We start from the raw sequence: 13,099 nt of genomic DNA, 5'->3' as shown, positions 1-13,099 counted from the left end.
AGAGAGACCCCCAGGAGGACATTACTACAGAGAAACCCCCAGGTGGACATTACTACAGAGGGACCCACAGGAGGACATTACTACAGAGGGACCCCCAGGAGCACATTACTACAGAGGGACCCCCAGGAGGACATTACTACAGAGAGACCCCCAGGAGGACATTACTACACAGAGACCCCCAGGAGGACATTACTACACAGAGACCCCCAGGAGGACATTACTACAGAGAGACCCCGAGGTGGACATTACTACAGAGAGACCCCCAGGAGGACATTACTACAGAGGGACCCCCAGGTGGACATTACTACAGAGGGACCCCCAGGAGGACATTACTACAGAGGGACCCCCAGGAGGATATTACTACATGGAGACCCCCAGGAGGACATTACTACAGAGAGACCCCCAGGAGGACATTACTACAGAGAGACCCCCAGGAGGACATTACTACAGAGAGACCCCCAGGAGGACATTACTACAGAGAACCCCCCAGGAGGACATTACTACACAGAGACCCCCAGGAGGACATTACTACAGAGGGACTCCCAGGTGGACATTACTACAGAGGGACCCCCAGGAGGACATTACTACAGAGGGACCCCCAGGAGGACATTACTACAGAGAGACCCCCAGGAGGACATTACTACAGAGAGACCCTGAGGTGGACAATACTACAGAGGGACCCCCTGGAGGACATTACTACATGGAGACCCCCCAGGAGGACATTACTACAGAGAGACCCCCAGGAGGACATTACTACAGAGAGACCCCCAGGAGGACATTACTACACAGAGACCCCCAGGAGGACATTACTACAGAGAAACCCCCAGAAGGACATTACTACAGAGTGACCCCCAGGAGGACAATACTACAGAGAGACCCCCAGGAGGACATTACTACAGAGGGACCCCTAGGAGGACATTACTACAGAGGGACCCCCAGGTGGACATTACTACAGAGAGACCCCCAGGAGGACATTACTACAGAGAAACCCTCAGGAGGACATTACTACAGAGAGACCCCCAGGAAGACATTACTACAGAGAAACCCCCAGGAGGACATTACTACAGAGGGACCCCCAGGTGGACATTACTACAGAGAGACCCCCAGGAGGGCATTACTACAGAGAAACCTCCAGGAGGACATTACTACAGAGAGACCCCCAGGAAGACATTACTACAGAGAAACCCCCAGGAGGACATTACTACAGAGGGACCCCCAGGTGGACATTACTACAGAGAAACCCCCAGGAGGACATTACTACAGAGGGACACCCAGGAGGACATTACTACAGAGAGACCCCCAGGAGGACATTACTACAGAGAGACCCCCAGGTGGACATTACTACAGAGAGACCCCCAGGTGGACATTACTACAGAGAGACCCCCAGGAGGACATTACTACACAGAGACCCCCAGGAGGACATTACTACAGAGAAACCCCCAGGAGGACATTACTACAGAGAGACCCCCAGGAGGACATTACTACACAGAGACCCCCAGGAGGACATTACTACACAGAGACCCCCAGGAGGACATTACTACACAGAGACCCCCAGGAGGACATTACTACAGAGAAACCCCCAGGAGGACATTACTACAGAGAGACCCCCAGGAGGACATTACTACAGAGAGACCCCCAGGAGGACATTACTACAGAGAGACCCCCAGGAGGACATTACTACACAGAGACCCCCAGGAGGACATTACTACAGAGAAACCCCCAGGAGGACATTACTACAGAGAGACCCCCAGGAGGACATTACTACACAGAGACCCCCAGGAGGACATTACTACACAGAGACCCCCAGGAGGACATTACTACACAGAGACCCCCAGGAGGACATTACTACAGAGAAACCCCCAGGAGGACATTACTACAGAGAGACCCCCAGGAGGACATTACTACAGAGAAACCCCCAGGAGGACATTACTACAGAGAAACCCCCAGGAGGACATTACTACAGAGAGACCCCCAGGAGGACATTACTACAGAGAGACCCCCAGGAGGACATTACTACACAGAGACCCCCAGGAGGACATTACTACAGAGAAACCCCCAGGAGGACATTACTACAGAGAAACCCCCAGGAGGACATTACTACAGAGAGACACCCAGGAGCACATTACTACAGAGAGACCCCCAGGAGGACATTACTACACAGAGACCCCCAGGAGGACATTACTACAGAGAAACCCCCAGGAGGACATTACTACAGAGAGACCCCCAGGAGGACATTACTACACAGAGACCCCCAGGAGGACATTACTACACAGAGACCCCCAGGAGGACATTACTACACAGAGACCCCCAGGAGGACATTACTACAGAGAAACCCCCAGGAGGACATTACTACAGAGAGACCCCCAGGTGGACATTCCTACAGAGAGACCCCGAGGTGGACATTACTACAGAGGGACCCCCAGGAGGACATTACTACACAGAGACCCCCAGGAGGACATTACTACAGAGGGACCCCCAGGTGGACATTCCTACAGAGGGACCCCCAGGAGGACATTACTACAGAGGGACCCCCAGGAGGACATTACTACATGGAGACCCCCAGGAGGACATTACTACAGAGAGAATCCCAGGAGGACATTACTACAGAGAGACCCCCAGGAGGACATTACTACAGAGGGACCCCCAGGAGGACATTACTACAGAGAAACCCCCAGGAGGACATTACTACAGAGCGACCCCCAGGAGGACATTACTACAGAGAGACCCCCAGGAGGACATTACTACAGAGGGACCCCCAGGAGGACATTACTACAGAGGGACCCCCAGGAGGACATTACTACAGAGAGACCCCCAGGAGGACATTACTACAAGAGGGACCCCCAGGTGGACATTACTACAGAGAGACACCCAGGAGGACATTACTACAGAGAGACCCCCAGGAGGACATTACTACTGAGAGACCCCCAGGAGGACATTACTACAGAGAGACCCCCAGGAGGACATTACTACACAGAGACCCCCAGGAGGACATTACTACAGAGAAACCCCCAGGAGGACATTACTACAGAGAGACCCCCAGGAGGACAATACTACAGAGAGACCCCCAGGAGGACATTACTACAGAGGGACCCCCAGGAGGACATTACTACAGAGGGACCCCCAGGAGGACATTACTACAGAGGGACCCCCAGGTGGACATTACTACAGAGAGACCCCCAGGAAGATATTACTACAGAGAGACCCCCAGGAGGACAATACTACAGAGAGACCCCCAGGAAGATATTACTACAGAGAGACCCCCAGGAGGACATTACTACAGAGAGACCCCCAGGAGGACATTACTACAGAGAGACCCCCAGGAGGACAATACTACAGAGAGACCCCCAGGAAGATATTACAACAGAGAGACCCCAGGAGGACATTACTACAGAGAGACCCCCAGGAGGACATTACTACAGAGAGACCCCCAGGAGGACAATACTACAGAGAGACCCCCAGGAAGATATTACAACAGAGAGACCCCCAGGAGGAAATTACTACAGAGAGACCCCCAGGAGGACATTACTACAGAGAGACCCCCAGGAGGACAATACTACAGAGAGACCCCCAGGAAGATATTACAACAGAGAGACCCCCAGGAGGACATTACTACAGAGAGACCCCCAGGAGGACATTACTACAGAGAGACCCCCAGGAGGACAATACTACAGAGAGACCCCCAGGAAGATATTACTACAGAGAGACCCCCAGGAGGACATTACTACAGAGAGACCCCCAGGAGGACATTACTACTGAGAGACCCCCAGGAGGACATTACTACAGAGAGACCCCCAGGAGGACAATACTACAGAGAGACCCCCAGGAGGACATTACTACAAGAGGGACCCCCAGGTGGACATTACTACAGAGAGACACCCAGGAGGACATTACTACAGAGAGACCCCCAGGAGGACATTACTACAGAGAGACCCCCAGGAGGACATTACTACAGAGAGACCCCCAGGAGGACATTACTACACAGAGACCCCCAGGAGGACATTACTACAGAGAAACCCCCAGGAGGACATTACTACAGAGAGACCCCCAGGAGGACAATACTACAGAGAGACCCCCAGGAGGACAATACTACAGAGAGACCCCCAGGAGGACATTACTACAGAGGGACCCCCAGGAGGACATTACTACAGAGGGACCCCCAGGTGGACATTACTACAGAGAGACCCCCAGGAAGATATTACTACAGAGAGACCCCCAGGAGGACATTACTACAGAGAGACCCCCAGGAGGACATTACTACACAGAGACCCCCAGGAGGACATTACAACAGAGAAACCCCCAGGAGGACATTACTACAGAGAGACCCCCAGGAGGACAATACTACAGAGAGACCCCCAGGAGGACATTACTACAGAGGGACCCCCAGGAGGACATTACTACAGAGGGACCCCCAGGTGGACATTACTACAGAGAGACCCCCAGGAGGACATTACTACAGAGAGACCCCCAGGAGGACATTACTACAGAGAGATTCCCAGGAGGACATTACTACACAGAGACCCCCAGGAGGACATTACTACAGAGAGACCCCCAGGAGGACATTACTACAGAGAAACCCCCAGGAGGACATTACTACAGAGAGACCCCCAGGAGGACATTACTACAGAGAAACCCCCAGGAGGACATTACTACAGAGGGACCCCCAGGAGGACATTACTACAGAGGGACCCCCAGGAGGACATTACTACAGAGAGACCCCCAGGAGGACATTACTACAGAGAAACCCCCAGGAGGACATTACTACAGAGAGACCCCCAGGAGGACATTACTACAGAGGGACCCCCAGGAGGACATTACTACACAGAGACCCCCAGGAGGACATTACTACAGAGAAACCCCCAGGAGGACATTACTACACAGAGACCCCCAGGAGGACATTACTACAGAGGGACCCCCAGGGGGACATTACTACAGAGAGACCACCAGGAGGACATTACTACACAGAGACCCCCAGGAGGACATTACTACAGAGAGACCCCCAGGAGGACATTACTACAGAGGGACCCCCAGGAGGACATTACTACAGAGGGACCCCCAGGGGGACATTACTACAGAGAGACCCCCAGGAGGACATTACTACAGAGGGACCCCCAGGAGGACATTACTACAGAAGGACCCCTAGGAGGACATTACTACAGAGAGACCCCCAGGAGGACATTACTACAGAGAGACCCCCAGGAGGACATTACTACAGAGGGACCCCCAGGAGGACATTACTACAGAAGGACCCCCAGGAGGACATTACTACAGAGAGACCCCCAGGAGGACATTACTACAGAGAGACCCCCAGGAGGACATTACTACAGAGAGACCCCCAGGAGGACATTACTACAGAGAGACCCCCAGGAGGACATTACTACAGAGAGACCCCCAGGAGGACATTACTATAGAGGGACCCCCAGGAGGACATTACTACAGAAGGACCCCCAGGAGGACATTACTACAGAGAGACCCTGAGGTGGACATTACTACAGAGAAACCCCCAGGAGGACATTACTACAGAGAGACCCCCAGGAGGACATTACTACAGAAAGACCCCCAGGAGGACATTACTACATGGAGACCCCTCAGGAGGACATTACTACATGGAGACCCCCCAGGAGGACATTACTACAGAGGGACCCCCAGGAGGACATTACAACAGAGAGACCCCCAGGAGGACATTACTACAGAGAGACCCCCAGGAGGACATTACTACAGAGAGACCCCCAGGAGGACATTACTACAGAGAGACCCCCAGGAGGACATTACTACAGAGAGACCCCCAGGAGGACATTACTACAGAGAGACCCCCAGGAGGACATTACTACAGAGAAACCCCCAGGAGGACATTACTACAGAGAGACCCCCAGGAGGACATTACTACAGAGAAACCCCCAGGAGGACATTACTACAGATAGACCCCCAGGAGGACATTACTACAGAGAGACCCCCAGGAGGACATTACTACAGAGAGACCCCCAGGAGGACATTACTACAGAGAGACCCCCAGGAGGACATTACTACAGAGAGACCCCCAGGAGGACATTACTACAGATAGACCCCCAGAAGGACATTACTACAGAGAGACCCCCAGGAGGACATTACTACAGAGAGACCCCCAGGAGGACATTACTACACAGAGACCCCCAGGAGGACATTACTACACAGAGACCCCCAGGAGGACATTACTACAGAGAGACCCCCAGGTGGACATTACTACAGAGAGACCCCCAGGAGGATATTACTACAGAGAGACCCCCAGGAGGACATTACTACAGAGAAACCCCCAGGAGGACATTACTACAGAGGGATCCCCAGGAGGACATTACTACAGAGGGACCCCCAGGCGGACATTACTACAGAGAGACCCCCAGGAGGACATTCCTACAGAGAAACCCCCAGGAGGACATTACTACAGAGAGACACCCAGGAGGACATTACTACACAGAGACCCCCAGGAGGACATTACTACAGAGAAACCCCTAGGAGGACATTACTACAGAGAGACCCCTCAGGAGGACATTACTACAGAGAAACCCCCAGGAGGACATTACTACAGAGAGACCCCTCAGGAGGACATTACTACAGAGAAACCCCCAGGAGGACATTACTACAGAGAGACCCCCAGGAGGACATTACTACAGAGAAACCCCTAGGAGGACATTACTACAGAGGGACCCCCAGGAGGACATTACTACAGAGGGACCCCCAGGAGGACATTACTACAGAGAGACCCCTCAGGAGGACATTACTACAGAGAAACTCCTAGGAGGACATTACTACAGAGGGACCCCCAGGAGGACATTACTACAGAGGGACCCCCAGGAGGACATTACTACAGAGAGACCCCTCAGGAGGACATTACTACACAGAGACCCCCAGGAGGACATTACTACAGAGAGACCCCCAGGAGGACATTACTACACAGAGACCCCCAGGAGGACATTACTACAGAGAAACCCCCAGGAGGACATTACTACAGAGAGACCCCCAGGAGGACATTACTACAGAGAGACCCCCAGGACGACATTACTACACAGAGACCCCCAGGAGGACATTACTAATCAGAGACCCCCAGGAGGACATTACTACACAGAGACCCCCAGGAGGACATTACTACAGAGAAACCCCCAGGAGGACATTACTACAGAGAGACCCCCAGGAGGACATTACTACAGAGAGACCCCCAGGAGGACATTACTACAGAGAGACCCCCAGGAGGACATTACTACAGAGAGACCCCCAGGTGGACATTACTACAGAGAGACCCCCAGGAGGACATTACTACAGAGAAACCCCCAGGAGGACATTACTACAGAGAGACCCCCAGGAGGACATTACTACAGAGAAACCCCCAGGAGGACATTACTACAGAGAGACCCCCAGGAGGACATTACTACAGAGAAACCCCCAGGTGGACATTACTGCAGAGAAACCCCCAGGAGGACATTACTACAGAGAGACCCCCAGGAGGACATTACTACAGAGGGACCCCCAGGAGGACATTACTACAGAGAAACCCCCAGGTGGACATTACTACAGAGAGACCCCCAGGAGGACATTACTACAGAGAAACCCCCAGGAGGACATTACTACAGAGAAACCCCCAGGAGGACATTACTACAGAGAGACCCCCAGGAGGACATTACTACACAGAGACCCCCAGGAGGACATTACTAAGCAGAGACCCCCAGGAGGACATTACTACACAGAGACCCCCAGGAGGACATTACTACAGAGAAACCCCCAGGAGGACATTACTACAGAGGGACCCCCAGGAGGACATTACTACAGAGAAACCCCCAGGAGGACATTACTACAGAGAAACCCCCAGGTGGACATTACTACAGAGAGACCCCCAGGAGGACATTACTGCAGAGAGACCCCCAGGAGGACATTACTACAGAGAGACCCCCAGGTGGACATTACTACAGAGAGACCCCCAGGAGGACATTACTACAGAGAGACCCCCAGGAGGACATTACTACAGAGGGACCCCCAGGAGGACATTACTACAGAGGGACCCCCAGGAGGACATTACTACAGAGAGACCCCTCAGGAGGACATTACTACAGAGAGACCCCCAGGAGGACATTACTACAGAGAGACCCCCAGGAGGATATTACTACAGAGAGACCCCCAGGAGGACATTACTACAGAGAGACCCCCAGGAGGACATTACTACAGAGAAACCCCCAGGAGGACATTACTACAGAGAGACCCCCAGGAGGACATTACTACAGAGGGACCCCCAGGAGGACATTACTACAGAGAAACCCCCAGGTGGACATTACTACAGAGAGACCCCCAGGAGGACATTACTACAGAGAAACCCCCAGGAGGACATTACTACAGAGAAACCCCCAGGAGGACAATACTACAGAGAGACCCCCAGGAGGACATTACTACAGAGAAACCCCCAGGAGGACATTACTACAGAGAGACCCCCAGGAGGACATTACTACAGAGAAACCCCCAGGAGGACATTACTACAGAGAAACCCCCAGGAAGATATTACTACAGAGAGACCCCCAGGAGGACATTACTACAGAGAAACCCCCAGGAGGACATTACTACAGAGAGACCCCCAGGAGGACATTACTACAGAGGGACCCCCAGGAGGACATTACTACAGAGGGACCCCCAGGAGGACATTACTACAGAGGGACCCCCAGGAGGACATTACTACAGAGAAACCCCCAGGAGGACATTACTACAGAGAAACCCCCAGGAGGACATTACTACAGAGAGACCCCCAGGAGGACATTACTACAGAGAGACCCCCAGGAGGACATTACTACAGAGGGACCCCCAGGAGGACATTACTACAGAGGGACCCCCAGGAGGACATTACTACAGAGAGACCCCTCAGGAGGACATTACTACAGAGAGACCCCCAGGAGGACATTACTACAGAGAGACCCCCAGGAGGACATTACTACAGAGAGACCCCCAGGAGGATATTACTACAGAGAGACCCCCAGGAGGACATTACTACAGAGAAACCCCCAGGAGGACATTACTACAGAGAAACCCCCAGGAGGACATTACTACAGAGAGACCCCCAGGAGGACATTACTACACAGAGACCCCCAGGAGGACATTACTACAGAGAGACCCCCAGGAGGACAATACTACAGAGAGACCCCCAGGAGGACATTACTACAGAGAGACCCCCAGGAGGATATTACTACAGAGGGACCCCCAGGAGGACATTACTACAGAGGGACCCCCAGGAGGACATTACTACAGAGAGACCCCCAGGAGGACATTACTACAGAGAGACCCCCAGGAGGACATTACTACAGAGGGACCCCCAGGAGGACATTACTACAGAGAGACCCCCAGGAGGACATTACTACAGAGAAACCCCCAGGAGGACATTACTACGGAGAAACCCCCAGGAGGACATTACTACAGAGAGACCCCCAGGAGGACAATACTACAGAGAGACCCCCAGGAGGACATTACTACAGAGGGACCCCCAGGAGGACATTACTACAGAGAGACCCCCAGGAGGATATTACTACAGAGAGACCCCCAGGAGGACATTACTACAGAGAAACCCCCAGGAGGACATTACTACAGAGAAACCCCCAGGAGGACATTACTACAGAGAGACCCCCAGGAGGACATTACTACACAGAGACCCCCAGGAGGACATTACTACAGAGAGACCCCCAGGAGGACATTACTACGGAGAAACCCCCAGGAGGACATTACTACAGAGAGACCCCCAGGAGGACAATACTACAGAGAGACCCCCAGGAGGACATTACTACAGAGAGACCCGCAGGAGGATATTACTACAGAGGGACCCCCAGGAGGACATTACTACAGAGGGACCCCCAGGAGGACATTACTACAGAGAGACCCCCAGGAGGACATTACTACAGAGGGACCCCCAGGAGGACATTACTACAGAGGGACCCCCAGGAGGATATTACTACAGAGAGACCCCCGGTAGAGACACGGACGGTATGTATAAGGCCGTGGCGGTGCATTGCAGAGAACACACACTCCGTCCTAGGCCGAGCATTTTGCATGATAAACTGCTGGTTGCCTAGGTTACCGGCCACCTCCGCACTCTATCTGCAGTGGCCGGTTTCCTGGGAAAGTAGCACAGCTCTTTCAAGTGATTTGCTTCAGAACCTGCGAGCGCTGCTCTGAGGGTGGGTGAACGCTGGATCTGAGCAGCTCCTGGGGCCCTGCACAGCTCTATGCTGACAGTTAGTGCTTATAAGATTCTATGGTGGGGAGAGACTAGAGGTCAGCACAGACCTTCTGCTGCAAGTTCTCCAGAAATGACAGTTACACCTCTCCATAGAACGTTATGAGCACCAACTGTGCTATCAATAACAGGGGGACTAAAGGAAGACCCCACATCTGTATATATGTCATGTCAGGAAGTGGTTAATGTATAAGCCGCAACATTTGGGTTTCATAAACAAAGATTGTGGCCCTTGAAAACCTGCCCTTACAGTACTGATAGTAGCTCTGAGTACAGTAAATACAGCCCCATAGTGCACCACAAACAGCCGCCACCAGATTAATTACCTCACAGTCTTCAATATCAGGATCCGCTCAAGCTTGTGTTGCAGAAATGCACTAAAAAGGCTTGTGATCCGCACATGACTGTATCAATAAAGCTTTGTCAAAGCCACATATCAGGAAGTATAAAAAAGCAGCTTTATGTAAAACATGACAAAAAGAGTCAAAGATGGCAGCGTAAAAGCTCGATAAAAAAAACGTAAAAAAGCGTCTGCAAAAAACAATGAAAAACGCGAGTGACTGCAGAAATAATGCAACATCAAAACCTCCGCAAACTCGCATCGTGCAGAAAAGAACCGGCTCCAGGAAAGCTATGAGCGTTCACACGCACGCGCTGCTTTTCTTCTTTCAGTGTTTTTTTTTTTTTTATTTTTTACCAATAGAAAGCAACGAAACGTAAGTGAACAGGGTTTGCAGCATTTTTTTTCTGCATTTTGAGCGAATATAGATACATTTATTAAACCTCTACTGTGGACAAATCACACAGGTAATCTGCACCAAAAAAGCAGCAAAATGCACAAAAACCTGCTTTGAACAGTTTTTACTACCAAGAAAAAATTTGCTGTGAAGTGCTGTATATAAACATAGCTATAAACTTCAGAGCCGCACTCACAGTTCTGCTGTTGCGGTCACTGTGTGCATACAATACATTAGTCATCCTGTACTGATCCTGAGTTATTGGTTGTATTATACCCCAGAGCTGCACTCACTATTCTGCTGGAGCAGTCACTGTGTACATACATTACATTATTGATCATGAGTTACCTCCTGTATAATACTCCAAAGCTGCACTCACTATTCTGCTGGTGCAGTCACTGTGTACATACATTACATTACTGATCCTGAGTTACCTCCTGTATTATACTCCAGAGCTGCACTCACTATTCTGCTGGTGCAGTCACTGTGTACATACATTACATTACTGATCCTTATACTCCAGGGCTGCGCTCACTATTCTGCTGATGCAGTCACTGTGTACATACATTACATTACTGATCCTGACTTACCTACTGTATTATCCTCCAGAGCTGCACTCACTATTCTGCTGATGCAGTCACTGTGTACATACATTACATTACTGATCCTGAGTTACCTCCTGTATTATATTCCAGAGCTGCACTCACTATTCTGCTGCTGCTGCAGTCACTGTGTACATACATTACTGATCCTGAGTTACCTCCTGTATTATACTCCAGAGCTGCACTCACTATTCTGCTGGTGCAGTCACTGTGTACATAAATTACTGATCCTGAGTTACCTCCTGTATTACACTGCAGAGCTGCACTCACTATTCTGCTGGTGCAGTCACTGTATACATACATACATTACTGATCCTGAGTTACCTCCTGTATTATACTCCAGAGCTGCGCTCACTATTCTGCTGGTGCAGTCACTGTGTACATACATACATTACTGATCCTGAGTTACTTCCTGTATTATACCCCAGAGCTGCACTCACTATTCTGCTGGTGCAGTCACTGTGTACATACATTACATTACTGATCCTGAGTTACCTCCTGTATTATACTCCAGAGCTGCACTCACTATTCTGCTGGTGCAGTCACTGTGTACATACATTACTGATCCTGAGTTACCTCCTGTATTATACTCCAGAGCTGCACTCACTATTCTGCTGGTGCAGTCACTGTGTACATACATTACTGATCCTGAGTTACCTCCTGTATTATACTCCAGAGCTGCACTCACTATTCTGCTGGTGCAGTCACTGTGTACATACATTACATTACTGATCCTGAGTTACCTCCTGTATTATACTCCAGAGCTGCGCTCACTATTCTGCTGGTGCAGTCACTGTGTACATACATTACTGATCCTGAGTTACCTCCTGTATTATACTCCAGAGCTGCACTCACTATTCTGCTGGTGCAGTCACTGTGTACATACATTACATTACTGATCCTGAGTTACCTCCTGTATTATACTCCAGAGCTGCACTCACTATTCTGCTGGTGCAGTCACTGTGTACATACATTACTGATCCTGAGTTACCTCCTGTATTATACTCCAGAGCTGTACTCACTATTCTGCTGGTGCAGTCACTGTGTACATACATTACTGATCCTGAGTTACCTCCTGTATTATACTCCAGAGCTGCACTCACTATTCTGCTGGTGCAGTCACTGTGTACATACATTACATTACTGATCCTGAGTTACCTCCTGTATTATACTCCAGAGCTGCACTCACTATTCTGCTGGTGCAGTCACTGTGTACATACATTACATTTCTGATCCTGAGTTACCTCCTGTATTATACTCCAGAGCTGCACTCACTATTCTGCTGGTGCAGTCACTGTGTACATACATTACATTACTGATCCTGAGTTACCTCCTGTATTATACTCCAGAGCTGCACTCACTATTCTGCTGGTGCAGTCACTGTGTACATACATTACTGATCCTGAGTTACCTCCTGTATTATACTCCAGAGCTGCACTCACTATTCTGCTGGTGCAGTCACTGTGTACATACATTACTGATCCTGAGTTACCTCCTGTATTATACTCCAGAGCTGCACTCACTATTCT

The 13,099-nt window shown here is 50.8% G+C and overlaps 1 protein-coding gene across 2 annotated transcripts in view; it reads right to left on the bottom strand.

Moving 5' to 3' along the window:
- LOC142302499 (uncharacterized) overlaps nucleotides 1-13,099 on the bottom strand; it is a 57,460-nt gene that overhangs the window by 43,310 nt on the left and 1,051 nt on the right. Inside the window, exon 1 of one of the 2 annotated variants that reach the window (XM_075343579.1) lies at nucleotides 10,558-10,576. The exons of the other annotated variant lie outside the window; for it this stretch is intronic. The gene's annotated coding sequence lies outside the window, so the exon portion shown is untranslated. Of the gene's footprint in view, nucleotides 1-10,557; nucleotides 10,577-13,099 lie in introns of those variants that run through there. 2 annotated transcript variants of the gene reach the window in all.

Source organism: Anomaloglossus baeobatrachus, chromosome 4 (genome assembly GCF_048569485.1).
Source record: "Anomaloglossus baeobatrachus isolate aAnoBae1 chromosome 4, aAnoBae1.hap1, whole genome shotgun sequence".
Taxonomy (NCBI): Eukaryota; Metazoa; Chordata; class Amphibia; order Anura; family Aromobatidae; genus Anomaloglossus; species Anomaloglossus baeobatrachus.
The sequence above is the reverse complement of the archived record's forward strand: the minus strand, read 5'-3'. Positions and strand labels throughout refer to the sequence as shown.